The sequence below is a fragment of the Microcebus murinus genome, chromosome 30, assembly GCF_040939455.1.
Source record: "Microcebus murinus isolate Inina chromosome 30, M.murinus_Inina_mat1.0, whole genome shotgun sequence".
Taxonomy (NCBI): Eukaryota; Metazoa; Chordata; class Mammalia; order Primates; family Cheirogaleidae; genus Microcebus; species Microcebus murinus.
The window spans coordinates 9,599,814-9,626,954 of NC_134133.1; the positions used below are offsets into that span (position 1 = coordinate 9,599,814).

At 61.1% G+C, this 27,141-nt stretch overlaps 12 non-coding genes across 12 annotated transcripts; all 12 read right to left on the reverse strand.

The window, feature by feature from the left end:
* Positions 1–460: 460 nt before the first annotated feature.
* On the reverse strand, positions 461–579 carry LOC142865646 (5S ribosomal RNA). The gene has a single exon (XR_012915846.1). It is a non-coding gene; the product is annotated as a 5S ribosomal RNA (ribosomal RNA).
* Positions 580–2,688: 2,109 nt separating this feature from the next.
* LOC142865647 (5S ribosomal RNA) lies at positions 2,689–2,807 on the reverse strand. Its single transcript, XR_012915847.1, has one exon. It is a non-coding gene; the product is annotated as a 5S ribosomal RNA (ribosomal RNA).
* Positions 2,808–4,916: 2,109 nt separating this feature from the next.
* On the reverse strand, positions 4,917–5,035 carry LOC142865648 (5S ribosomal RNA). The gene has a single exon (XR_012915848.1). It is a non-coding gene; the product is annotated as a 5S ribosomal RNA (ribosomal RNA).
* A 2,109-nt stretch (positions 5,036–7,144) lies between these two features.
* On the reverse strand, positions 7,145–7,263 carry LOC142865650 (5S ribosomal RNA). Its single transcript, XR_012915850.1, has one exon. It is a non-coding gene; the product is annotated as a 5S ribosomal RNA (ribosomal RNA).
* A 2,110-nt stretch (positions 7,264–9,373) lies between these two features.
* LOC142865651 (5S ribosomal RNA) lies at positions 9,374–9,492 on the reverse strand. Its single transcript, XR_012915851.1, has one exon. It is a non-coding gene; the product is annotated as a 5S ribosomal RNA (ribosomal RNA).
* Positions 9,493–11,602: 2,110 nt separating this feature from the next.
* On the reverse strand, positions 11,603–11,721 carry LOC142865652 (5S ribosomal RNA). Its single transcript, XR_012915852.1, has one exon. It is a non-coding gene; the product is annotated as a 5S ribosomal RNA (ribosomal RNA).
* A 2,109-nt stretch (positions 11,722–13,830) lies between these two features.
* LOC142865653 (5S ribosomal RNA) lies at positions 13,831–13,949 on the reverse strand. Its single transcript, XR_012915853.1, has one exon. It is a non-coding gene; the product is annotated as a 5S ribosomal RNA (ribosomal RNA).
* A 2,109-nt stretch (positions 13,950–16,058) lies between these two features.
* On the reverse strand, positions 16,059–16,177 carry LOC142865654 (5S ribosomal RNA). Its single transcript, XR_012915854.1, has one exon. It is a non-coding gene; the product is annotated as a 5S ribosomal RNA (ribosomal RNA).
* A 2,112-nt stretch (positions 16,178–18,289) lies between these two features.
* Positions 18,290–18,408, reverse strand: LOC142865655 (5S ribosomal RNA). The gene has a single exon (XR_012915855.1). It is a non-coding gene; the product is annotated as a 5S ribosomal RNA (ribosomal RNA).
* Positions 18,409–20,518: 2,110 nt separating this feature from the next.
* On the reverse strand, positions 20,519–20,637 carry LOC142865656 (5S ribosomal RNA). Its single transcript, XR_012915856.1, has one exon. It is a non-coding gene; the product is annotated as a 5S ribosomal RNA (ribosomal RNA).
* Positions 20,638–22,747: 2,110 nt separating this feature from the next.
* LOC142865657 (5S ribosomal RNA) lies at positions 22,748–22,866 on the reverse strand. Its single transcript, XR_012915857.1, has one exon. It is a non-coding gene; the product is annotated as a 5S ribosomal RNA (ribosomal RNA).
* Positions 22,867–24,976: 2,110 nt separating this feature from the next.
* Positions 24,977–25,095, reverse strand: LOC142865658 (5S ribosomal RNA). Its single transcript, XR_012915858.1, has one exon. It is a non-coding gene; the product is annotated as a 5S ribosomal RNA (ribosomal RNA).
* Between the last annotated feature and the right edge of the window lie 2,046 nt (positions 25,096–27,141).

Here is a 27,141-nt window from a genome sequence, read left to right on the forward strand (position 1 = left end):
ATTTTTTAAAAAACTGAATCCGAAAAGAAGAGTAAAATGAGGCCTGTCCAGCAGGTCTGGGTGTGACTCCGGATCCCCCAACATGCGGTGCCACCACCAGAGATTCCTGCGTGTAGCCCATAGAACCCCAAAAGCAACGGGACGAGTTCTGGTCACATGCTCCCTCAAAATGACATCCTGGCCTTCTTCTGGAACTCCCTCCCCTCCCAGACTCTCAAGGTTTCCTCCAGCGTGTGGGTTCCCACAGAGCAGACCTTTGGTCTGAGACCTGACAGTCCAGGTGCCACGCCTGCTGCCGCGTGGCGGCGGTGTCGCTGCTCGGGACAAGAGGAGGCCCCACGGAGCAGGCTGGGGCGCCAGGCACCGTGACGGGGGCTGAGGGTGGGGGTGACTCCCGGGCCCGCCGCCGCCGCCGCCGCCGGGCTCCCAGAAGGGGGACAGAACAGAAAAAAAAAAAAAAAGCCTACGGCACCCGGTATTCCCAGGCGGTCTCCCATCCAAGTACTAACCAGGCCCGACCCTGCTTAGCTTCCGAGATCAGACGAGATCGGGCGCGTTCAGGGTGGTGTGGCCGTAGACGGTGGAGGGCGCCCGTGCCCCGCTCAAGAAGCCGAGCCTCTCTGCGCTTCCCCGCGCCTCCTCCCGCCCCAGGCCCCGCGCCGAAGCTGACCCGCGCGTGGCCGGGACGGGCCTGTTAAGTTCTCTGGCCAGCCGGGTCCCGCGGGCTCCTCGGGACGGTGGTGCCGTGTGGGGCGGGGTGGGGGGCTGTCCACGCACGCACACACACACACACACACACAAGATGCGCCTCCACTTGTGGACCCGCCAAGGTGGAGACGTTCCAGCCCCCCTCCTCTCCTGGCCTCGCCTCCCTCACCTACCCGCCCCCCACCCCCAGCGCGCCGCTGCTGACTGCGCATGCGCGGGCGCTCGCCCTTTGAAGCCAGGGGCCGCCCTCCCCCACAACCCCTTTCAGCTGCGCCCCCGCCCTGCGTGTGGGCTGCCGCCTATCCGCCCGCCCGGGCCAGGGCTGGGGCACAGCGCATGGGGGAGGGGAGCGAGTGTAGGGGCGCCTCTCGGGACGTGTGCCATGCGTGGGGTGCGGTGGGGTGGTTTCGGGGGCGCTGAAGAAATCAGTCCCCTCCATCTCCTACCTCTGGAAAACCCCCAAGCCCTTGCAGAACTGCCGGCACCGCTACCGTGGGGGCCGGGACCCCACTCTGTGTCGTCCTGTGGCCCAGTCCAAGGGGCCTGGGCCTGGCCGGGGGTGGATTGGACCCCGACCACCCTGGGGTGTGGGCTTGCTAAAAATCGGCGATTAGATATTGGATTCGAGGTTCATTGAGGTCATTTCACTAAGGAATGCACCGTAAAGACTTTCCTAATACATTTGTGAGGGTGGCAACAGAGAGAGGATTTTCAAGCTGGCAGAATAGGCGAGGAAAGGCTGAGGAAATTCCCAAACCCAGGAAGGAAGACTTTCTCGAAATGGAAGACAGAAACGAGCAAACAGAAACACCGGTAGCCCGCCCGGATCAGAGTCTGCTCCTAAGAGAAAGTACCCTGAGCAGGTTCACCCGTGGGTCGCGAGCGGCATTCAGCAGAGCGAGGCCCGCACTCTATGCGAAAGACACCTGCGCTCGGGTGTCTGTGGCGGCACAATTCACAATTGCAAAGATGTGGAAGCGACCCGGTTGCCCATCGATCCATGAGTGGATTAATAAAATGTGGTGCCTGACAACCACGGAGTGCTATTCAGCTATGAGAGACAGCGGTGAGAGGGCACCTCTCGTGTTCTCCTGGCCGGAGCTGGAACCCGTCCCGGTAAGCCAAGTAAGTATCCCAAGAATGGACACGCGAGCACCACGTGCGCGCGCTCACCAGCAAATTGGCACGAACTGGTGGACACCTTATGGACATAGAGGAATCACCTTCATCCGGTGGGGGGAGCGGATGGGCATACACATCCATCAGGACTGGGGTGGGTGCGCACCAACTGGGGGATGGGCACGCTCCAAGCTCTGACTCGAGGGGGGAGGCGGGGAAAGGGCGATGTACCTGACCTTGACATTGGTACCCCCACAATACGCTGGAAAAACACGAGAGACAAATGAATAAGAAAACAGGGGGGAGGGGGGCACCGGCAATACATGCAGCCTTAATACTTGTACTCCCATAACCTGCTTGAAAAGAGAGAGAAAAGAAAATGCAATAATAGAGATAAGGGACATTTTTTAAAAAACTGAATCCGAAAAGAAGAGTAAAATGAGGCCTGTCCAGCAGGTCTGGGTGTGACTCCGGATCCCCCAACATGCGGTGCCACCACCAGAGATTCCTGCGTGTAGCCCATAGAACCCCAAAAGCAACGGGACGAGTTCTGGTCACATGCTCCCTCAAAATGACATCCTGGCCTTCTTCTGGAACTCCCTCCCCTCCCAGACTCTCAAGGTTTCCTCCAGCGTGTGGGTTCCCACAGAGCAGACCTTTGGTCTGAGACCTGACAGTCCAGGTGCCACGCCTGCTGCCGCGTGGCGGCGGTGTCGCTGCTCGGGACAAGAGGAGGCCCCACGGAGCAGGCTGGGGCGCCAGGCACCGTGACGGGGGCTGAGGGTGGGGGTGACTCCCGGGCCCGCCGCCGCCGCCGCCGCCGGGCTCCCAGAAGGGGGACAGAACAGAAAAAAAAAAAAAAGCCTACGGCACCCGGTATTCCCAGGCGGTCTCCCATCCAAGTACTAACCAGGCCCGACCCTGCTTAGCTTCCGAGATCAGACGAGATCGGGCGCGTTCAGGGTGGTGTGGCCGTAGACGGTGGAGGGCGCCCGTGCCCCGCTCAAGAAGCCGAGCCTCTCTGCGCTTCCCCGCGCCTCCTCCCGCCCCAGGCCCCGCGCCGAAGCTGACCCGCGCGTGGCCGGGACGGGCCTGTTAAGTTCTCTGGCCAGCCGGGTCCCGCGGGCTCCTCGGGACGGTGGTGCCGTGTGGGGCGGGGTGGGGGGCTGTCCACGCACGCACACACACACACACACACACAAGATGCGCCTCCACTTGTGGACCCGCCAAGGTGGAGACGTTCCAGCCCCCCTCCTCTCCTGGCCTCGCCTCCCTCACCTACCCGCCCCCCACCCCCAGCGCGCCGCTGCTGACTGCGCATGCGCGGGCGCTCGCCCTTTGAAGCCAGGGGCCGCCCTCCCCCACAACCCCTTTCAGCTGCGCCCCCGCCCTGCGTGTGGGCTGCCGCCTATCCGCCCGCCCGGGCCAGGGCTGGGGCACAGCGCATGGGGGAGGGGAGCGAGTGTAGGGGCGCCTCTCGGGACGTGTGCCATGCGTGGGGTGCGGTGGGGTGGTTTCGGGGGCGCTGAAGAAATCAGTCCCCTCCATCTCCTACCTCTGGAAAACCCCCAAGCCCTTGCAGAACTGCCGGCACCGCTACCGTGGGGGCCGGGACCCCACTCTGTGTCGTCCTGTGGCCCAGTCCAAGGGGCCTGGGCCTGGCCGGGGGTGGATTGGACCCCGACCACCCTGGGGTGTGGGCTTGCTAAAAATCGGCGATTAGATATTGGATTCGAGGTTCATTGAGGTCATTTCACTAAGGAATGCACCGTAAAGACTTTCCTAATACATTTGTGAGGGTGGCAACAGAGAGAGGATTTTCAAGCTGGCAGAATAGGCGAGGAAAGGCTGAGGAAATTCCCAAACCCAGGAAGGAAGACTTTCTCGAAATGGAAGACAGAAACGAGCAAACAGAAACACCGGTAGCCCGCCCGGATCAGAGTCTGCTCCTAAGAGAAAGTACCCTGAGCAGGTTCACCCGTGGGTCGCGAGCGGCATTCAGCAGAGCGAGGCCCGCACTCTATGCGAAAGACACCTGCGCTCGGGTGTCTGTGGCGGCACAATTCACAATTGCAAAGATGTGGAAGCGACCCGGTTGCCCATCGATCCATGAGTGGATTAATAAAATGTGGTGCCTGACAACCACGGAGTGCTATTCAGCTATGAGAGACAGCGGTGAGAGGGCACCTCTCGTGTTCTCCTGGCCGGAGCTGGAACCCGTCCCGGTAAGCCAAGTAAGTATCCCAAGAATGGACACGCGAGCACCACGTGCGCGCGCTCACCAGCAAATTGGCACGAACTGGTGGACACCTTATGGACATAGAGGAATCACCTTCATCCGGTGGGGGGAGCGGATGGGCATACACATCCATCAGGACTGGGGTGGGTGCGCACCAACTGGGGGATGGGCACGCTCCAAGCTCTGACTCGAGGGGGGAGGCGGGGAAAGGGCGATGTACCTGACCTTGACATTGGTACCCCCACAATACGCTGGAAAAACACGAGAGACAAATGAATAAGAAAACAGGGGGGAGGGGGGCACCGGCAATACATGCAGCCTTAATACTTGTACTCCCATAACCTGCTTGAAAAGAGAGAGAAAAGAAAATGCAATAATAGAGATAAGGGACATTTTTTAAAAAACTGAATCCGAAAAGAAGAGTAAAATGAGGCCTGTCCAGCAGGTCTGGGTGTGACTCCGGATCCCCCAACATGCGGTGCCACCACCAGAGATTCCTGCGTGTAGCCCATAGAACCCCAAAAGCAACGGGACGAGTTCTGGTCACATGCTCCCTCAAAATGACATCCTGGCCTTCTTCTGGAACTCCCTCCCCTCCCAGACTCTCAAGGTTTCCTCCAGCGTGTGGGTTCCCACAGAGCAGACCTTTGGTCTGAGACCTGACAGTCCAGGTGCCACGCCTGCTGCCGCGTGGCGGCGGTGTCGCTGCTCGGGACAAGAGGAGGCCCCACGGAGCAGGCTGGGGCGCCAGGCACCGTGACGGGGGCTGAGGGTGGGGGTGACTCCCGGGCCCGCCGCCGCCGCCGCCGCCGGGCTCCCAGAAGGGGGACAGAACAGAAAAAAAAAAAAAAGCCTACGGCACCCGGTATTCCCAGGCGGTCTCCCATCCAAGTACTAACCAGGCCCGACCCTGCTTAGCTTCCGAGATCAGACGAGATCGGGCGCGTTCAGGGTGGTGTGGCCGTAGACGGTGGAGGGCGCCCGTGCCCCGCTCAAGAAGCCGAGCCTCTCTGCGCTTCCCCGCGCCTCCTCCCGCCCCAGGCCCCGCGCCGAAGCTGACCCGCGCGTGGCCGGGACGGGCCTGTTAAGTTCTCTGGCCAGCCGGGTCCCGCGGGCTCCTCGGGACGGTGGTGCCGTGTGGGGCGGGGTGGGGGGCTGTCCACGCACGCACACACACACACACACACACAAGATGCGCCTCCACTTGTGGACCCGCCAAGGTGGAGACGTTCCAGCCCCCCTCCTCTCCTGGCCTCGCCTCCCTCACCTACACGCCCCCCACCCCCAGCGCGCCGCTGCTGACTGCGCATGCGCGGGCGCTCGCCCTTTGAAGCCAGGGGCCGCCCTCCCCCACAACCCCTTTCAGCTGCGCCCCCGCCCTGCGTGTGGGCTGCCGCCTATCCGCCCGCCCGGGCCAGGGCTGGGGCACAGCGCATGGGGGAGGGGAGCGAGTGTAGGGGCGCCTCTCGGGACGTGTGCCATGCGTGGGGTGCGGTGGGGTGGTTTCGGGGGCGCTGAAGAAATCAGTCCCCTCCATCTCCTACCTCTGGAAAACCCCCAAGCCCTTGCAGAACTGCCGGCACCGCTACCGTGGGGGCCGGGACCCCACTCTGTGTCGTCCTGTGGCCCAGTCCAAGGGGCCTGGGCCTGGCCGGGGGTGGATTGGACCCCGACCACCCTGGGGTGTGGGCTTGCTAAAAATCGGCGATTAGATATTGGATTCGAGGTTCATTGAGGTCATTTCACTAAGGAATGCACCGTAAAGACTTTCCTAATACATTTGTGAGGGTGGCAACAGAGAGAGGATTTTCAAGCTGGCAGAATAGGCGAGGAAAGGCTGAGGAAATTCCCAAACCCAGGAAGGAAGACTTTCTCGAAATGGAAGACAGAAACGAGCAAACAGAAACACCGGTAGCCCGCCCGGATCAGAGTCTGCTCCTAAGAGAAAGTACCCTGAGCAGGTTCACCCGTGGGTCGCGAGCGGCATTCAGCAGAGCGAGGCCCGCACTCTATGCGAAAGACACCTGCGCTCGGGTGTCTGTGGCGGCACAATTCACAATTGCAAAGATGTGGAAGCGACCCGGTTGCCCATCGATCCATGAGTGGATTAATAAAATGTGGTGCCTGACAACCACGGAGTGCTATTCAGCTATGAGAGACAGCGGTGAGAGGGCACCTCTCGTGTTCTCCTGGCCGGAGCTGGAACCCGTCCCGGTAAGCCAAGTAAGTATCCCAAGAATGGACACGCGAGCACCACGTGCGCGCGCTCACCAGCAAATTGGCACGAACTGGTGGACACCTTATGGACATAGAGGAATCACCTTCATCCGGTGGGGGGAGCGGATGGGCATACACATCCATCAGGACTGGGGTGGGTGCGCACCAACTGGGGGATGGGCACGCTCCAAGCTCTGACTCGAGGGGGGAGGCGGGGAAAGGGCGATGTACCTGACCTTGACATTGGTACCCCCACAATACGCTGGAAAAACACGAGAGACAAATGAATAAGAAAACAGGGGGGAGGGGGGCACCGGCAATACATGCAGCCTTAATACTTGTACTCCCATAACCTGCTTGAAAAGAGAGAGAAAAGAAAATGCAATAATAGAGATAAGGGACATTTTTTAAAAAACTGAATCCGAAAAGAAGAGTAAAATGAGGCCTGTCCAGCAGGTCTGGGTGTGACTCCGGATCCCCCAACATGCGGTGCCACCACCAGAGATTCCTGCGTGTAGCCCATAGAACCCCAAAAGCAACGGGACGAGTTCTGGTCACATGCTCCCTCAAAATGACATCCTGGCCTTCTTCTGGAACTCCCTCCCCTCCCAGACTCTCAAGGTTTCCTCCAGCGTGTGGGTTCCCACAGAGCAGACCTTTGGTCTGAGACCTGACAGTCCAGGTGCCACGCCTGCTGCCGCGTGGCGGCGGTGTCGCTGCTCGGGACAAGAGGAGGCCCCACGGAGCAGGCTGGGGCGCCAGGCACCGTGACGGGGGCTGAGGGTGGGGGTGACTCCCGGGCCCGCCGCCGCCGCCGCCGCCGGGCTCCCAGAAGGGGGACAGAACAGAAAAAAAAAAAAAAGCCTACGGCACCCGGTATTCCCAGGCGGTCTCCCATCCAAGTACTAACCAGGCCCGACCCTGCTTAGCTTCCGAGATCAGACGAGATCGGGCGCGTTCAGGGTGGTGTGGCCGTAGACGGTGGAGGGCGCCCGTGCCCCGCTCAAGAAGCCGAGCCTCTCTGCGCTTCCCCGCGCCTCCTCCCGCCCCAGGCCCCGCGCCGAAGCTGACCCGCGCGTGGCCGGGACGGGCCTGTTAAGTTCTCTGGCCAGCCGGGTCCCGCGGGCTCCTCGGGACGGTGGTGCCGTGTGGGGCGGGGTGGGGGGCTGTCCACGCACGCACACACACACACACACACACAAGATGCGCCTCCACTTGTGGACCCGCCAAGGTGGAGACGTTCCAGCCCCCCTCCTCTCCTGGCCTCGCCTCCCTCACCTACACGCCCCCCACCCCCAGCGCGCCGCTGCTGACTGCGCATGCGCGGGCGCTCGCCCTTTGAAGCCAGGGGCCGCCCTCCCCCACAACCCCTTTCAGCTGCGCCCCCGCCCTGCGTGTGGGCTGCCGCCTATCCGCCCGCCCGGGCCAGGGCTGGGGCACAGCGCATGGGGGAGGGGAGCGAGTGTAGGGGCGCCTCTCGGGACGTGTGCCATGCGTGGGGTGCGGTGGGGTGGTTTCGGGGGCGCTGAAGAAATCAGTCCCCTCCATCTCCTACCTCTGGAAAACCCCCAAGCCCTTGCAGAACTGCCGGCACCGCTACCGTGGGGGCCGGGACCCCACTCTGTGTCGTCCTGTGGCCCAGTCCAAGGGGCCTGGGCCTGGCCGGGGGTGGATTGGACCCCGACCACCCTGGGGTGTGGGCTTGCTAAAAATCGGCGATTAGATATTGGATTCGAGGTTCATTGAGGTCATTTCACTAAGGAATGCACCGTAAAGACTTTCCTAATACATTTGTGAGGGTGGCAACAGAGAGAGGATTTTCAAGCTGGCAGAATAGGCGAGGAAAGGCTGAGGAAATTCCCAAACCCAGGAAGGAAGACTTTCTCGAAATGGAAGACAGAAACGAGCAAACAGAAACACCGGTAGCCCGCCCGGATCAGAGTCTGCTCCTAAGAGAAAGTACCCTGAGCAGGTTCACCCGTGGGTCGCGAGCGGCATTCAGCAGAGCGAGGCCCGCACTCTATGCGAAAGACACCTGCGCTCGGGTGTCTGTGGCGGCACAATTCACAATTGCAAAGATGTGGAAGCGACCCGGTTGCCCATCGATCCATGAGTGGATTAATAAAATGTGGTGCCTGACAACCACGGAGTGCTATTCAGCTATGAGAGACAGCGGTGAGAGGGCACCTCTCGTGTTCTCCTGGCCGGAGCTGGAACCCGTCCCGGTAAGCCAAGTAAGTATCCCAAGAATGGACACGCGAGCACCACGTGCGCGCGCTCACCAGCAAATTGGCACGAACTGGTGGACACCTTATGGACATAGAGGAATCACCTTCATCCGGTGGGGGGAGCGGATGGGCATACACATCCATCAGGACTGGGGTGGGTGCGCACCAACTGGGGGATGGGCACGCTCCAAGCTCTGACTCGAGGGGGGAGGCGGGGAAAGGGCGATGTACCTGACCTTGACATTGGTACCCCCACAATACGCTGGAAAAACACGAGAGACAAATGAATAAGAAAACAGGGGGGAGGGGGGCACCGGCAATACATGCAGCCTTAATACTTGTACTCCCATAACCTGCTTGAAAAGAGAGAGAAAAGAAAATGCAATAATAGAGATAAGGGACATTTTTTAAAAAACTGAATCCGAAAAGAAGAGTAAAATGAGGCCTGTCCAGCAGGTCTGGGTGTGACTCCGGATCCCCCAACATGCGGTGCCACCACCAGAGATTCCTGCGTGTAGCCCATAGAACCCCAAAAGCAACGGGACGAGTTCTGGTCACATGCTCCCTCAAAATGACATCCTGGCCTTCTTCTGGAACTCCCTCCCCTCCCAGACTCTCAAGGTTTCCTCCAGCGTGTGGGTTCCCACAGAGCAGACCTTTGGTCTGAGACCTGACAGTCCAGGTGCCACGCCTGCTGCCGCGTGGCGGCGGTGTCGCTGCTCGGGACAAGAGGAGGCCCCACGGAGCAGGCTGGGGCGCCAGGCACCGTGACGGGGGGCTGAGGGTGGGGGTGACTCCCGGGCCCGCCGCCGCCGCCGCCGCCGGGCTCCCAGAAGGGGGACAGAACAGAAAAAAAAAAAAAAGCCTACGGCACCCGGTATTCCCAGGCGGTCTCCCATCCAAGTACTAACCAGGCCCGACCCTGCTTAGCTTCCGAGATCAGACGAGATCGGGCGCGTTCAGGGTGGTGTGGCCGTAGACGGTGGAGGGCGCCCGTGCCCCGCTCAAGAAGCCGAGCCTCTCTGCGCTTCCCCGCGCCTCCTCCCGCCCCAGGCCCCGCGCCGAAGCTGACCCGCGCGTGGCCGGGACGGGCCTGTTAAGTTCTCTGGCCAGCCGGGTCCCGCGGGCTCCTCGGGACGGTGGTGCCGTGTGGGGCGGGGTGGGGGGCTGTCCACGCACGCACACACACACACACACACACAAGATGCGCCTCCACTTGTGGACCCGCCAAGGTGGAGACGTTCCAGCCCCCCTCCTCTCCTGGCCTCGCCTCCCTCACCTACACGCCCCCCACCCCCAGCGCGCCGCTGCTGACTGCGCATGCGCGGGCGCTCGCCCTTTGAAGCCAGGGGCCGCCCTCCCCCACAACCCCTTTCAGCTGCGCCCCCGCCCTGCGTGTGGGCTGCCGCCTATCCGCCCGCCCGGGCCAGGGCTGGGGCACAGCGCATGGGGGAGGGGAGCGAGTGTAGGGGCGCCTCTCGGGACGTGTGCCATGCGTGGGGTGCGGTGGGGTGGTTTCGGGGGCGCTGAAGAAATCAGTCCCCTCCATCTCCTACCTCTGGAAAACCCCCAAGCCCTTGCAGAACTGCCGGCACCGCTACCGTGGGGGCCGGGACCCCACTCTGTGTCGTCCTGTGGCCCAGTCCAAGGGGCCTGGGCCTGGCCGGGGGTGGATTGGACCCCGACCACCCTGGGGTGTGGGCTTGCTAAAAATCGGCGATTAGATATTGGATTCGAGGTTCATTGAGGTCATTTCACTAAGGAATGCACCGTAAAGACTTTCCTAATACATTTGTGAGGGTGGCAACAGAGAGAGGATTTTCAAGCTGGCAGAATAGGCGAGGAAAGGCTGAGGAAATTCCCAAACCCAGGAAGGAAGACTTTCTCGAAATGGAAGACAGAAACGAGCAAACAGAAACACCGGTAGCCCGCCCGGATCAGAGTCTGCTCCTAAGAGAAAGTACCCTGAGCAGGTTCACCCGTGGGTCGCGAGCGGCATTCAGCAGAGCGAGGCCCGCACTCTATGCGAAAGACACCTGCGCTCGGGTGTCTGTGGCGGCACAATTCACAATTGCAAAGATGTGGAAGCGACCCGGTTGCCCATTGATCCATGAGTGGATTAATAAAATGTGGTGCCTGACAACCACGGAGTGCTATTCAGCTATGAGAGACAGCGGTGAGAGGGCACCTCTCGTGTTCTCCTGGCCGGAGCTGGAACCCGTCCCGGTAAGCCAAGTAAGTATCCCAAGAATGGACACGCGAGCACCACGTGCGCGCGCTCACCAGCAAATTGGCACGAACTGGTGGACACCTTATGGACATAGAGGAATCACCTTCATCCGGTGGGGGGAGCGGATGGGCATACACATCCATCAGGACTGGGGTGGGTGCGCACCAACTGGGGGATGGGCACGCTCCAAGCTCTGACTCGAGGGGGGAGGCGGGGAAAGGGCGATGTACCTGACCTTGACATTGGTACCCCCACAATACGCTGGAAAAACACGAGAGACAAATGAATAAGAAAACAGGGGGGAGGGGGGCACCGGCAATACATGCAGCCTTAATACTTGTACTCCCATAACCTGCTTGAAAAGAGAGAGAAAAGAAAATGCAATAATAGAGATAAGGGACATTTTTTAAAAAACTGAATCCGAAAAGAAGAGTAAAATGAGGCCTGTCCAGCAGGTCTGGGTGTGACTCCGGATCCCCCAACATGCGGTGCCACCACCAGAGATTCCTGCGTGTAGCCCATAGAACCCCAAAAGCAACGGGACGAGTTCTGGTCACATGCTCCCTCAAAATGACATCCTGGCCTTCTTCTGGAACTCCCTCCCCTCCCAGACTCTCAAGGTTTCCTCCAGCGTGTGGGTTCCCACAGAGCAGACCTTTGGTCTGAGACCTGACAGTCCAGGTGCCACGCCTGCTGCCGCGTGGCGGCGGTGTCGCTGCTCGGGACAAGAGGAGGCCCCACGGAGCAGGCTGGGGCGCCAGGCACCGTGACGGGGGGCTGAGGGTGGGGGTGACTCCCGGGCCCGCCGCCGCCGCCGCCGCCGGGCTCCCAGAAGGGGGACAGAACAGAAAAAAAAAAAAAAGCCTACGGCACCCGGTATTCCCAGGCGGTCTCCCATCCAAGTACTAACCAGGCCCGACCCTGCTTAGCTTCCGAGATCAGACGAGATCGGGCGCGTTCAGGGTGGTGTGGCCGTAGACGGTGGAGGGCGCCCGTGCCCCGCTCAAGAAGCCGAGCCTCTCTGCGCTTCCCCGCGCCTCCTCCCGCCCCAGGCCCCGCGCCGAAGCTGACCCGCGCGTGGCCGGGACGGGCCTGTTAAGTTCTCTGGCCAGCCGGGTCCCGCGGGCTCCTCGGGACGGTGGTGCCGTGTGGGGCGGGGTGGGGGGCTGTCCACGCACGCACACACACACACACACACACAAGATGCGCCTCCACTTGTGGACCCGCCAAGGTGGAGACGTTCCAGCCCCCCTCCTCTCCTGGCCTCGCCTCCCTCACCTACACGCCCCCCACCCCCAGCGCGCCGCTGCTGACTGCGCATGCGCGGGCGCTCGCCCTTTGAAGCCAGGGGCCGCCCTCCCCCACAACCCCTTTCAGCTGCGCCCCCGCCCTGCGTGTGGGCTGCCGCCTATCCGCCCGCCCGGGCCAGGGCTGGGGCACAGCGCATGGGGGAGGGGAGCGAGTGTAGGGGCGCCTCTCGGGACGTGTGCCATGCGTGGGGTGCGGTGGGGTGGTTTCGGGGGCGCTGAAGAAATCAGTCCCCTCCATCTCCTACCTCTGGAAAACCCCCAAGCCCTTGCAGAACTGCCGGCACCGCTACCGTGGGGGCCGGGACCCCACTCTGTGTCGTCCTGTGGCCCAGTCCAAGGGGCCTGGGCCTGGCCGGGGGTGGATTGGACCCCGACCACCCTGGGGTGTGGGCTTGCTAAAAATCGGCGATTAGATATTGGATTCGAGGTTCATTGAGGTCATTTCACTAAGGAATGCACCGTAAAGACTTTCCTAATACATTTGTGAGGGTGGCAACAGAGAGAGGATTTTCAAGCTGGCAGAATAGGCGAGGAAAGGCTGAGGAAATTCCCAAACCCAGGAAGGAAGACTTTCTCGAAATGGAAGACAGAAACGAGCAAACAGAAACACCGGTAGCCCGCCCGGATCAGAGTCTGCTCCTAAGAGAAAGTACCCTGAGCAGGTTCACCCGTGGGTCGCGAGCGGCATTCAGCAGAGCGAGGCCCGCACTCTATGCGAAAGACACCTGCGCTCGGGTGTCTGTGGCGGCACAATTCACAATTGCAAAGATGTGGAAGCGACCCGGTTGCCCATCGATCCATGAGTGGATTAATAAAATGTGGTGCCTGACAACCACGGAGTGCTATTCAGCTATGAGAGACAGCGGTGAGAGGGCACCTCTCGTGTTCTCCTGGCCGGAGCTGGAACCCGTCCCGGTAAGCCAAGTAAGTATCCCAAGAATGGACACGCGAGCACCACGTGCGCGCGCTCACCAGCAAATTGGCACGAACTGGTGGACACCTTATGGACATAGAGGAATCACCTTCATCCGGTGGGGGGAGCGGATGGGCATACACATCCATCAGGACTGGGGTGGGTGCGCACCAACTGGGGGATGGGCACGCTCCAAGCTCTGACTCGAGGGGGGAGGCGGGGAAAGGGCGATGTACCTGACCTTGACATTGGTACCCCCACAATACGCTGGAAAAACACGAGAGACAAATGAATAAGAAAACAGGGGGGAGGGGGGCACCGGCAATACATGCAGCCTTAATACTTGTACTCCCATAACCTGCTTGAAAAGAGAGAGAAAAGAAAATGCAATAATAGAGATAAGGGACATTTTTTAAAAAACTGAATCCGAAAAGAAGAGTAAAATGAGGCCTGTCCAGCAGGTCTGGGTGTGACTCCGGATCCCCCAACATGCGGTGCCACCACCAGAGATTCCTGCGTGTAGCCCATAGAACCCCAAAAGCAACGGGACGAGTTCTGGTCACATGCTCCCTCAAAATGACATCCTGGCCTTCTTCTGGAACTCCCTCCCCTCCCAGACTCTCAAGGTTTCCTCCAGCGTGTGGGTTCCCACAGAGCAGACCTTTGGTCTGAGACCTGACAGTCCAGGTGCCACGCCTGCTGCCGCGTGGCGGCGGTGTCGCTGCTCGGGACAAGAGGAGGCCCCACGGAGCAGGCTGGGGCGCCAGGCACCGTGACGGGGGCTGAGGGTGGGGGTGACTCCCGGGCCCGCCGCCGCCGCCGCCGCCGGGCTCCCAGAAGGGGGACAGAACAGAAAAAAAAAAAAAAGCCTACGGCACCCGGTATTCCCAGGCGGTCTCCCATCCAAGTACTAACCAGGCCCGACCCTGCTTAGCTTCCGAGATCAGACGAGATCGGGCGCGTTCAGGGTGGTGTGGCCGTAGACGGTGGAGGGCGCCCGTGCCCCGCTCAAGAAGCCGAGCCTCTCTGCGCTTCCCCGCGCCTCCTCCCGCCCCAGGCCCCGCGCCGAAGCTGACCCGCGCGTGGCCGGGACGGGCCTGTTAAGTTCTCTGGCCAGCCGGGTCCCGCGGGCTCCTCGGGACGGTGGTGCCGTGTGGGGCGGGGTGGGGGGCTGTCCACGCACGCACACACACACACACACACACAAGATGCGCCTCCACTTGTGGACCCGCCAAGGTGGAGACGTTCCAGCCCCCCTCCTCTCCTGGCCTCGCCTCCCTCACCTACACGCCCCCCACCCCCAGCGCGCCGCTGCTGACTGCGCATGCGCGGGCGCTCGCCCTTTGAAGCCAGGGGCCGCCCTCCCCCACAACCCCTTTCAGCTGCGCCCCCGCCCTGCGTGTGGGCTGCCGCCTATCCGCCCGCCCGGGCCAGGGCTGGGGCACAGCGCATGGGGGAGGGGAGCGAGTGTAGGGGCGCCTCTCGGGACGTGTGCCATGCGTGGGGTGCGGTGGGGTGGTTTCGGGGGCGCTGAAGAAATCAGTCCCCTCCATCTCCTACCTCTGGAAAACCCCCAAGCCCTTGCAGAACTGCCGGCACCGCTACCGTGGGGGCCGGGACCCCACTCTGTGTCGTCCTGTGGCCCAGTCCAAGGGGCCTGGGCCTGGCCGGGGGTGGATTGGACCCCGACCACCCTGGGGTGTGGGCTTGCTAAAAATCGGCGATTAGATATTGGATTCGAGGTTCATTGAGGTCATTTCACTAAGGAATGCACCGTAAAGACTTTCCTAATACATTTGTGAGGGTGGCAACAGAGAGAGGATTTTCAAGCTGGCAGAATAGGCGAGGAAAGGCTGAGGAAATTCCCAAACCCAGGAAGGAAGACTTTCTCGAAATGGAAGACAGAAACGAGCAAACAGAAACACCGGTAGCCCGCCCGGATCAGAGTCTGCTCCTAAGAGAAAGTACCCTGAGCAGGTTCACCCGTGGGTCGCGAGCGGCATTCAGCAGAGCGAGGCCCGCACTCTATGCGAAAGACACCTGCGCTCGGGTGTCTGTGGCGGCACAATTCACAATTGCAAAGATGTGGAAGCGACCCGGTTGCCCATCGATCCATGAGTGGATTAATAAAATGTGGTGCCTGACAACCACGGAGTGCTATTCAGCTATGAGAGACAGCGGTGAGAGGGCACCTCTCGTGTTCTCCTGGCCGGAGCTGGAACCCGTCCCGGTAAGCCAAGTAAGTATCCCAAGAATGGACACGCGAGCACCACGTGCGCGCGCTCACCAGCAAATTGGCACGAACTGGTGGACACCTTATGGACATAGAGGAATCACCTTCATCCGGTGGGGGGAGCGGATGGGCATACACATCCATCAGGACTGGGGTGGGTGCGCACCAACTGGGGGATGGGCACGCTCCAAGCTCTGACTCGAGGGGGGAGGCGGGGAAAGGGCGATGTACCTGACCTTGACATTGGTACCCCCACAATACGCTGGAAAAACACGAGAGACAAATGAATAAGAAAACAGGGGGGAGGGGGGCACCGGCAATACATGCAGCCTTAATACTTGTACTCCCATAACCTGCTTGAAAAGAGAGAGAAAAGAAAATGCAATAATAGAGATAAGGGACATTTTTTAAAAAACTGAATCCGAAAAGAAGAGTAAAATGAGGCCTGTCCAGCAGGTCTGGGTGTGACTCCGGATCCCCCAACATGCGGTGCCACCACCAGAGATTCCTGCGTGTAGCCCATAGAACCCCAAAAGCAACGGGACGAGTTCTGGTCACATGCTCCCTCAAAATGACATCCTGGCCTTCTTCTGGAACTCCCTCCCCTCCCAGACTCTCAAGGTTTCCTCCAGCGTGTGGGTTCCCACAGAGCAGACCTTTGGTCTGAGACCTGACAGTCCAGGTGCCACGCCTGCTGCCGCGTGGCGGCGGTGTCGCTGCTCGGGACAAGAGGAGGCCCCACGGAGCAGGCTGGGGCGCCAGGCACCGTGACGGGGGCTGAGGGTGGGGGTGACTCCCGGGCCCGCCGCCGCCGCCGCCGCCGGGCTCCCAGAAGGGGGACAGAACAGAAAAAAAAAAAAAAGCCTACGGCACCCGGTATTCCCAGGCGGTCTCCCATCCAAGTACTAACCAGGCCCGACCCTGCTTAGCTTCCGAGATCAGACGAGATCGGGCGCGTTCAGGGTGGTGTGGCCGTAGACGGTGGAGGGCGCCCGTGCCCCGCTCAAGAAGCCGAGCCTCTCTGCGCTTCCCCGCGCCTCCTCCCGCCCCAGGCCCCGCGCCGAAGCTGACCCGCGCGTGGCCGGGACGGGCCTGTTAAGTTCTCTGGCCAGCCGGGTCCCGCGGGCTCCTCGGGACGGTGGTGCCGTGTGGGGCGGGGTGGGGGGCTGTCCACGCACGCACACACACACACACACACACACAAGATGCGCCTCCACTTGTGGACCCGCCAAGGTGGAGACGTTCCAGCCCCCCTCCTCTCCTGGCCTCGCCTCCCTCACCTACACGCCCCCCACCCCCAGCGCGCCGCTGCTGACTGCGCATGCGCGGGCGCTCGCCCTTTGAAGCCAGGGGCCGCCCTCCCCCACAACCCCTTTCAGCTGCGCCCCCGCCCTGCGTGTGGGCTGCCGCCTATCCGCCCGCCCGGGCCAGGGCTGGGGCACAGCGCATGGGGGAGGGGAGCGAGTGTAGGGGCGCCTCTCGGGACGTGTGCCATGCGTGGGGTGCGGTGGGGTGGTTTCGGGGGCGCTGAAGAAATCAGTCCCCTCCATCTCCTACCTCTGGAAAACCCCCAAGCCCTTGCAGAACTGCCGGCACCGCTACCGTGGGGGCCGGGACCCCACTCTGTGTCGTCCTGTGGCCCAGTCCAAGGGGCCTGGGCCTGGCCGGGGGTGGATTGGACCCCGACCACCCTGGGGTGTGGGCTTGCTAAAAATCGGCGATTAGATATTGGATTCGAGGTTCATTGAGGTCATTTCACTAAGGAATGCACCGTAAAGACTTTCCTAATACATTTGTGAGGGTGGCAACAGAGAGAGGATTTTCAAGCTGGCAGAATAGGCGAGGAAAGGCTGAGGAAATTCCCAAACCCAGGAAGGAAGACTTTCTCGAAATGGAAGACAGAAACGAGCAAACAGAAACACCGGTAGCCCGCCCGGATCAGAGTCTGCTCCTAAGAGAAAGTACCCTGAGCAGGTTCACCCGTGGGTCGCGAGCGGCATTCAGCAGAGCGAGGCCCGCACTCTATGCGAAAGACACCTGCGCTCGGGTGTCTGTGGCGGCACAATTCACAATTGCAAAGATGTGGAAGCGACCCGGTTGCCCATCGATCCATGAGTGGATTAATAAAATGTGGTGCCTGACAACCACGGAGTGCTATTCAGCTATGAGAGACAGCGGTGAGAGGGCACCTCTCGTGTTCTCCTGGCCGGAGCTGGAACCCGTCCCGGTAAGCCAAGTAAGTATCCCAAGAATGGACACGCGAGCACCACGTGCGCGCGCTCACCAGCAAATTGGCACGAACTGGTGGACACCTTATGGACATAGAGGAATCACCTTCATCCGGTGGGGGGAGCGGATGGGCATACACATCCATCAGGACTGGGGTGGGTGCGCACCAACTGGGGGATGGGCACGCTCCAAGCTCTGACTCGAGGGGGGAGGCGGGGAAAGGGCGATGTACCTGACCTTGACATTGGTACCCCCACAATACGCTGGAAAAACACGAGAGACAAATGAATAAGAAAACAGGGGGGAGGGGGGCACCGGCAATACATGCAGCCTTAATACTTGTACTCCCATAACCTGCTTGAAAAGAGAGAGAAAAGAAAATGCAATAATAGAGATAAGGGACATTTTTTAAAAAACTGAATCCGAAAAGAAGAGTAAAATGAGGCCTGTCCAGCAGGTCTGGGTGTGACTCCGGATCCCCCAACATGCGGTGCCACCACCAGAGATTCCTGCGTGTAGCCCATAGAACCCCAAAAGCAACGGGACGAGTTCTGGTCACATGCTCCCTCAAAATGACATCCTGGCCTTCTTCTGGAACTCCCTCCCCTCCCAGACTCTCAAGGTTTCCTCCAGCGTGTGGGTTCCCACAGAGCAGACCTTTGGTCTGAGACCTGACAGTCCAGGTGCCACGCCTGCTGCCGCGTGGCGGCGGTGTCGCTGCTCGGGACAAGAGGAGGCCCCACGGAGCAGGCTGGGGCGCCAGGCACCGTGACGGGGGCTGAGGGTGGGGGTGACTCCCGGGCCCGCCGCCGCCGCCGCCGCCGGGCTCCCAGAAGGGGGACAGAACAGAAAAAAAAAAAAAAAGCCTACGGCACCCGGTATTCCCAGGCGGTCTCCCATCCAAGTACTAACCAGGCCCGACCCTGCTTAGCTTCCGAGATCAGACGAGATCGGGCGCGTTCAGGGTGGTGTGGCCGTAGACGGTGGAGGGCGCCCGTGCCCCGCTCAAGAAGCCGAGCCTCTCTGCGCTTCCCCGCGCCTCCTCCCGCCCCAGGCCCCGCGCCGAAGCTGACCCGCGCGTGGCCGGGACGGGCCTGTTAAGTTCTCTGGCCAGCCGGGTCCCGCGGGCTCCTCGGGACGGTGGTGCCGTGTGGGGCGGGGTGGGGGGCTGTCCACGCACGCACACACACACACACACACACAAGATGCGCCTCCACTTGTGGACCCGCCAAGGTGGAGACGTTCCAGCCCCCCTCCTCTCCTGGCCTCGCCTCCCTCACCTACCCGCCCCCCACCCCCAGCGCGCCGCTGCTGACTGCGCATGCGCGGGCGCTCGCCCTTTGAAGCCAGGGGCCGCCCTCCCCCACAACCCCTTTCAGCTGCGCCCCCGCCCTGCGTGTGGGCTGCCGCCTATCCGCCCGCCCGGGCCAGGGCTGGGGCACAGCGCATGGGGGAGGGGAGCGAGTGTAGGGGCGCCTCTCGGGACGTGTGCCATGCGTGGGGTGCGGTGGGGTGGTTTCGGGGGCGCTGAAGAAATCAGTCCCCTCCATCTCCTACCTCTGGAAAACCCCCAAGCCCTTGCAGAACTGCCGGCACCGCTACCGTGGGGGCCGGGACCCCACTCTGTGTCGTCCTGTGGCCCAGTCCAAGGGGCCTGGGCCTGGCCGGGGGTGGATTGGACCCCGACCACCCTGGGGTGTGGGCTTGCTAAAAATCGGCGATTAGATATTGGATTCGAGGTTCATTGAGGTCATTTCACTAAGGAATGCACCGTAAAGACTTTCCTAATACATTTGTGAGGGTGGCAACAGAGAGAGGATTTTCAAGCTGGCAGAATAGGCGAGGAAAGGCTGAGGAAATTCCCAAACCCAGGAAGGAAGACTTTCTCGAAATGGAAGACAGAAACGAGCAAACAGAAACACCGGTAGCCCGCCCGGATCAGAGTCTGCTCCTAAGAGAAAGTACCCTGAGCAGGTTCACCCGTGGGTCGCGAGCGGCATTCAGCAGAGCGAGGCCCGCACTCTATGCGAAAGACACCTGCGCTCGGGTGTCTGTGGCGGCACAATTCACAATTGCAAAGATGTGGAAGCGACCCGGTTGCCCATCGATCCATGAGTGGATTAATAAAATGTGGTGCCTGACAACCACGGAGTGCTATTCAGCTATGAGAGACAGCGGTGAGAGGGCACCTCTCGTGTTCTCCTGGCCGGAGCTGGAACCCGTCCCGGTAAGCCAAGTAAGTATCCCAAGAATGGACACGCGAGCACCACGTGCGCGCGCTCACCAGCAAATTGGCACGAACTGGTGGACACCTTATGGACATAGAGGAATCACCTTCATCCGGTGGGGGGAGCGGATGGGCATACACATCCATCAGGACTGGGGTGGGTGCGCACCAACTGGGGGATGGGCACGCTCCAAGCTCTGACTCGAGGGGGGAGGCGGGGAAAGGGCGATGTACCTGACCTTGACATTGGTACCCCCACAATACGCTGGAAAAACACGAGAGACAAATGAATAAGAAAACAGGGGGGAGGGGGGCACCGGCAATACATGCAGCCTTAATACTTGTACTCCCATAACCTGCTTGAAAAGAGAGAGAAAAGAAAATGCAATAATAGAGATAAGGGACATTTTTTAAAAAACTGAATCCGAAAAGAAGAGTAAAATGAGGCCTGTCCAGCAGGTCTGGGTGTGACTCCGGATCCCCCAACATGCGGTGCCACCACCAGAGATTCCTGCGTGTAGCCCATAGAACCCCAAAAGCAACGGGACGAGTTCTGGTCACATGCTCCCTCAAAATGACATCCTGGCCTTCTTCTGGAACTCCCTCCCCTCCCAGACTCTCAAGGTTTCCTCCAGCGTGTGGGTTCCCACAGAGCAGACCTTTGGTCTGAGACCTGACAGTCCAGGTGCCACGCCTGCTGCCGCGTGGCGGCGGTGTCGCTGCTCGGGACAAGAGGAGGCCCCACGGAGCAGGCTGGGGCGCCAGGCACCGTGACGGGGGCTGAGGGTGGGGGTGACTCCCGGGCCCGCCGCCGCCGCCGCCGCCGGGCTCCCAGAAGGGGGACAGAACAGAAAAAAAAAAAAAAAGCCTACGGCACCCGGTATTCCCAGGCGGTCTCCCATCCAAGTACTAACCAGGCCCGACCCTGCTTAGCTTCCGAGATCAGACGAGATCGGGCGCGTTCAGGGTGGTGTGGCCGTAGACGGTGGAGGGCGCCCGTGCCCCGCTCAAGAAGCCGAGCCTCTCTGCGCTTCCCCGCGCCTCCTCCCGCCCCAGGCCCCGCGCCGAAGCTGACCCGCGCGTGGCCGGGACGGGCCTGTTAAGTTCTCTGGCCAGCCGGGTCCCGCGGGCTCCTCGGGACGGTGGTGCCGTGTGGGGCGGGGTGGGGGGCTGTCCACGCACGCACACACACACACACACACACAAGATGCGCCTCCACTTGTGGACCCGCCAAGGTGGAGACGTTCCAGCCCCCCTCCTCTCCTGGCCTCGCCTCCCTCACCTACCCGCCCCCCACCCCCAGCGCGCCGCTGCTGACTGCGCATGCGCGGGCGCTCGCCCTTTGAAGCCAGGGGCCGCCCTCCCCCACAACCCCTTTCAGCTGCGCCCCCGCCCTGCGTGTGGGCTGCCGCCTATCCGCCCGCCCGGGCCAGGGCTGGGGCACAGCGCATGGGGGAGGGGAGCGAGTGTAGGGGCGCCTCTCGGGACGTGTGCCATGCGTGGGGTGCGGTGGGGTGGTTTCGGGGGCGCTGAAGAAATCAGTCCCCTCCATCTCCTACCTCTGGAAAACCCCCAAGCCCTTGCAGAACTGCCGGCACCGCTACCGTGGGGGCCGGGACCCCACTCTGTGTCGTCCTGTGGCCCAGTCCAAGGGGCCTGGGCCTGGCCGGGGGTGGATTGGACCCCGACCACCCTGGGGTGTGGGCTTGCTAAAAATCGGCGATTAGATATTGGATTCGAGGTTCATTGAGGTCATTTCACTAAGGAATGCACCGTAAAGACTTTCCTAATACATTTGTGAGGGTGGCAACAGAGAGAGGATTTTCAAGCTGGCAGAATAGGCGAGGAAAGGCTGAGGAAATTCCCAAACCCAGGAAGGAAGACTTTCTCGAAATGGAAGACAGAAACGAGCAAACAGAAACACCGGTAGCCCGCCCGGATCAGAGTCTGCTCCTAAGAGAAAGTACCCTGAGCAGGTTCACCCGTGGGTCGCGAGCGGCATTCAGCAGAGCGAGGCCCGCACTCTATGCGAAAGACACCTGCGCTCGGGTGTCTGTGGCGGCACAATTCACAATTGCAAAGATGTGGAAGCGACCCGGTTGCCCATCGATCCATGAGTGGATTAATAAAATGTGGTGCCTGACAACCACGGAGTGCTATTCAGCTATGAGAGACAGCGGTGAGAGGGCACCTCTCGTGTTCTCCTGGCCGGAGCTGGAACCCGTCCCGGTAAGCCAAGTAAGTATCCCAAGAATGGACACGCGAGCACCACGTGCGCGCGCTCACCAGCAAATTGGCACGAACTGGTGGACACCTTATGGACATAGAGGAATCACCTTCATCCGGTGGGGGGAGCGGATGGGCATACACATCCATCAGGACTGGGGTGGGTGCGCACCAACTGGGGGATGGGCACGCTCCAAGCTCTGACTCGAGGGGGGAGGCGGGGAAAGGGCGATGTACCTGACCTTGACATTGGTACCCCCACAATACGCTGGAAAAACACGAGAGACAAATGAATAAGAAAACAGGGGGGAGGGGGGCACCGGCAATACATGCAGCCTTAATACTTGTACTCCCATAACCTGCTTGAAAAGAGAGAGAAAAGAAAATGCAATAATAGAGATAAGGGACATTTTTTAAAAAACTGAATCCGAAAAGAAGAGTAAAATGAGGCCTGTCCAGCAGGTCTGGGTGTGACTCCGGATCCCCCAACATGCGGTGCCACCACCAGAGATTCCTGCGTGTAGCCCATAGAACCCCAAAAGCAACGGGACGAGTTCTGGTCACATGCTCCCTCAAAATGACATCCTGGCCTTCTTCTGGAACTCCCTCCCCTCCCAGACTCTCAAGGTTTCCTCCAGCGTGTGGGTTCCCACAGAGCAGACCTTTGGTCTGAGACCTGACAGTCCAGGTGCCACGCCTGCTGCCGCGTGGCGGCGGTGTCGCTGCTCGGGACAAGAGGAGGCCCCACGGAGCAGGCTGGGGCGCCAGGCACCGTGACGGGGGCTGAGGGTGGGGGTGACTCCCGGGCCCGCCGCCGCCGCCGCCGCCGGGCTCCCAGAAGGGGGACAGAACAGAAAAAAAAAAAAAAAGCCTACGGCACCCGGTATTCCCAGGCGGTCTCCCATCCAAGTACTAACCAGGCCCGACCCTGCTTAGCTTCCGAGATCAGACGAGATCGGGCGCGTTCAGGGTGGTGTGGCCGTAGACGGTGGAGGGCGCCCGTGCCCCGCTCAAGAAGCCGAGCCTCTCTGCGCTTCCCCGCGCCTCCTCCCGCCCCAGGCCCCGCGCCGAAGCTGACCCGCGCGTGGCCGGGACGGGCCTGTTAAGTTCTCTGGCCAGCCGGGTCCCGCGGGCTCCTCGGGACGGTGGTGCCGTGTGGGGCGGGGTGGGGGGCTGTCCACGCACGCACACACACACACACACACACAAGATGCGCCTCCACTTGTGGACCCGCCAAGGTGGAGACGTTCCAGCCCCCCTCCTCTCCTGGCCTCGCCTCCCTCACCTACCCGCCCCCCACCCCCAGCGCGCCGCTGCTGACTGCGCATGCGCGGGCGCTCGCCCTTTGAAGCCAGGGGCCGCCCTCCCCCACAACCCCTTTCAGCTGCGCCCCCGCCCTGCGTGTGGGCTGCCGCCTATCCGCCCGCCCGGGCCAGGGCTGGGGCACAGCGCATGGGGGAGGGGAGCGAGTGTAGGGGCGCCTCTCGGGACGTGTGCCATGCGTGGGGTGCGGTGGGGTGGTTTCGGGGGCGCTGAAGAAATCAGTCCCCTCCATCTCCTACCTCTGGAAAACCCCCAAGCCCTTGCAGAACTGCCGGCACCGCTACCGTGGGGGCCGGGACCCCACTCTGTGTCGTCCTGTGGCCCAGTCCAAGGGGCCTGGGCCTGGCCGGGGGTGGATTGGACCCCGACCACCCTGGGGTGTGGGCTTGCTAAAAATCGGCGATTAGATATTGGATTCGAGGTTCATTGAGGTCATTTCACTAAGGAATGCACCGTAAAGACTTTCCTAATACATTTGTGAGGGTGGCAACAGAGAGAGGATTTTCAAGCTGGCAGAATAGGCGAGGAAAGGCTGAGGAAATTCCCAAACCCAGGAAGGAAGACTTTCTCGAAATGGAAGACAGAAACGAGCAAACAGAAACACCGGTAGCCCGCCCGGATCAGAGTCTGCTCCTAAGAGAAAGTACCCTGAGCAGGTTCACCCGTGGGTCGCGAGCGGCATTCAGCAGAGCGAGGCCCGCACTCTATGCGAAAGACACCTGCGCTCGGGTGTCTGTGGCGGCACAATTCACAATTGCAAAGATGTGGAAGCGACCCGGTTGCCCATCGATCCATGAGTGGATTAATAAAATGTGGTGCCTGACAACCACGGAGTGCTATTCAGCTATGAGAGACAGCGGTGAGAGGGCACCTCTCGTGTTCTCCTGGCCGGAGCTGGAACCCGTCCCGGTAAGCCAAGTAAGTATCCCAAGAATGGACACGCGAGCACCACGTGCGCGCGCTCACCAGCAAATTGGCACGAACTGGTGGACACCTTATGGACATAGAGGAATCACCTTCATCCGGTGGGGGGAGCGGATGGGCATACACATCCATCAGGACTGGGGTGGGTGCGCACCAACTGGGGGATGGGCACGCTCCAAGCTCTGACTCGAGGGGGGAGGCGGGGAAAGGGCGATGTACCTGACCTTGACATTGGTACCCCCACAATACGCTGGAAAAACACGAGAGACAAATGAATAAGAAAACAGGGGGGAGGGGGGCACCGGCAATACATGCAGCCTTAATACTTGTACTCCCATAACCTGCTTGAAAAGAGAGAGAAAAGAAAATGCAATAATAGAGATAAGGGACATTTTTTAAAAAACTGAATCCGAAAAGAAGAGTAAAATGAGGCCTGTCCAGCAGGTCTGGGTGTGACTCCGGATCCCCCAACATGCGGTGCCACCACCAGAGATTCCTGCGTGTAGCCCATAGAACCCCAAAAGCAACGGGACGAGTTCTGGTCACATGCTCCCTCAAAATGACATCCTGGCCTTCTTCTGGAACTCCCTCCCCTCCCAGACTCTCAAGGTTTCCTCCAGCGTGTGGGTTCCCACAGAGCAGACCTTTGGTCTGAGACCTGACAGTCCAGGTGCCACGCCTGCTGCCGCGTGGCGGCGGTGTCGCTGCTCGGGACAAGAGGAGGCCCCACGGAGCAGGCTGGGGCGCCAGGCACCGTGACGGGGGCTGAGGGTGGGGGTGACTCCCGGGCCCGCCGCCGCCGCCGCCGCCGGGCTCCCAGAAGGGGGACAGAACAGAAAAAAAAAAAAAAAGCCTACGGCACCCGGTATTCCCAGGCGGTCTCCCATCCAAGTACTAACCAGGCCCGACCCTGCTTAGCTTCCGAGATCAGACGAGATCGGGCGCGTTCAGGGTGGTGTGGCCGTAGACGGTGGAGGGCGCCCGTGCCCCGCTCAAGAAGCCGAGCCTCTCTGCGCTTCCCCGCGCCTCCTCCCGCCCCAGGCCCCGCGCCGAAGCTGACCCGCGCGTGGCCGGGACGGGCCTGTTAAGTTCTCTGGCCAGCCGGGTCCCGCGGGCTCCTCGGGACGGTGGTGCCGTGTGGGGCGGGGTGGGGGGCTGTCCACGCACGCACACACACACACACACACACAAGATGCGCCTCCACTTGTGGACCCGCCAAGGTGGAGACGTTCCAGCCCCCCTCCTCTCCTGGCCTCGCCTCCCTCACCTACCCGCCCCCCACCCCCAGCGCGCCGCTGCTGACTGCGCATGCGCGGGCGCTCGCCCTTTGAAGCCAGGGGCCGCCCTCCCCCACAACCCCTTTCAGCTGCGCCCCCGCCCTGCGTGTGGGCTGCCGCCTATCCGCCCGCCCGGGCCAGGGCTGGGGCACAGCGCATGGGGGAGGGGAGCGAGTGTAGGGGCGCCTCTCGGGACGTGTGCCATGCGTGGGGTGCGGTGGGGTGGTTTCGGGGGCGCTGAAGAAATCAGTCCCCTCCATCTCCTACCTCTGGAAAACCCCCAAGCCCTTGCAGAACTGCCGGCACCGCTACCGTGGGGGCCGGGACCCCACTCTGTGTCGTCCTGTGGCCCAGTCCAAGGGGCCTGGGCCTGGCCGGGGGTGGATTGGACCCCGACCACCCTGGGGTGTGGGCTTGCTAAAAATCGGCGATTAGATATTGGATTCGAGGTTCATTGAGGTCATTTCACTAAGGAATGCACCGTAAAGACTTTCCTAATACATTTGTGAGGGTGGCAACAGAGAGAGGATTTTCAAGCTGGCAGAATAGGCGAGGAAAGGCTGAGGAAATTCCCAAACCCAGGAAGGAAGACTTTCTCGAAATGGAAGACAGAAACGAGCAAACAGAAACACCGGTAGCCCGCCCGGATCAGAGTCTGCTCCTAAGAGAAAGTACCCTGAGCAGGTTCACCCGTGGGTCGCGAGCGGCATTCAGCAGAGCGAGGCCCGCACTCTATGCGAAAGACACCTGCGCTCGGGTGTCTGTGGCGGCACAATTCACAATTGCAAAGATGTGGAAGCGACCCGGTTGCCCATCGATCCATGAGTGGATTAATAAAATGTGGTGCCTGACAACCACGGAGTGCTATTCAGCTATGAGAGACAGCGGTGAGAGGGCACCTCTCGTGTTCTCCTGGCCGGAGCTGGAACCCGTCCCGGTAAGCCAAGTAAGTATCCCAAGAATGGACACGCGAGCACCACGTGCGCGCGCTCACCAGCAAATTGGCACGAACTGGTGGACACCTTATGGACATAGAGGAATCACCTTCATCCGGTGGGGGGAGCGGATGGGCATACACATCCATCAGGACTGGGGTGGGTGCGCACCAACTGGGGGATGGGCACGCTCCAAGCTCTGACTCGAGGGGGGAGGCGGGGAAAGGGCGATGTACCTGACCTTGACATTGGTACCCCCACAATACGCTGGAAAAACACGAGAGACAAATGAATAAGAAAACAGGGGCGAGGGGGGCACCGGCAATACATGCAGCCTTAATACTTGTACTCCCATAACCTGCTTGAAAAGAGAGAGAAAAGAAAATGCAATAATAGAGATAAGGGACATTTTTTAAAAAACTGAATCCGAAAAGAAGAGTAAAATGAGGCCTGTCCAGCAGGTCTGGGTGTGACTCCGGATCCCCCAACATGCGGTGCCACCACCAGAGATTCCTGCGTGTAGCCCATAGAACCCCAAAAGCAACGGGACGAGTTCTGGTCACATGCTCCCTCAAAATGACATCCTGGCCTTCTTCTGGAACTCCCTCCCCTCCCAGACTCTCAAGGTTTCCTCCAGCGTGTGGGTTCCCACAGAGCAGACCTTTGGTCTGAGACCTGACAGTCCAGGTGCCACGCCTGCTGCCGCGTGGCGGCGGTGTCGCTGCTCGGGACAAGAGGAGGCCCCACGGAGCAGGCTGGGGCGCCAGGCACCGTGACGGGGGCTGAGGGTGGGGGTGACTCCC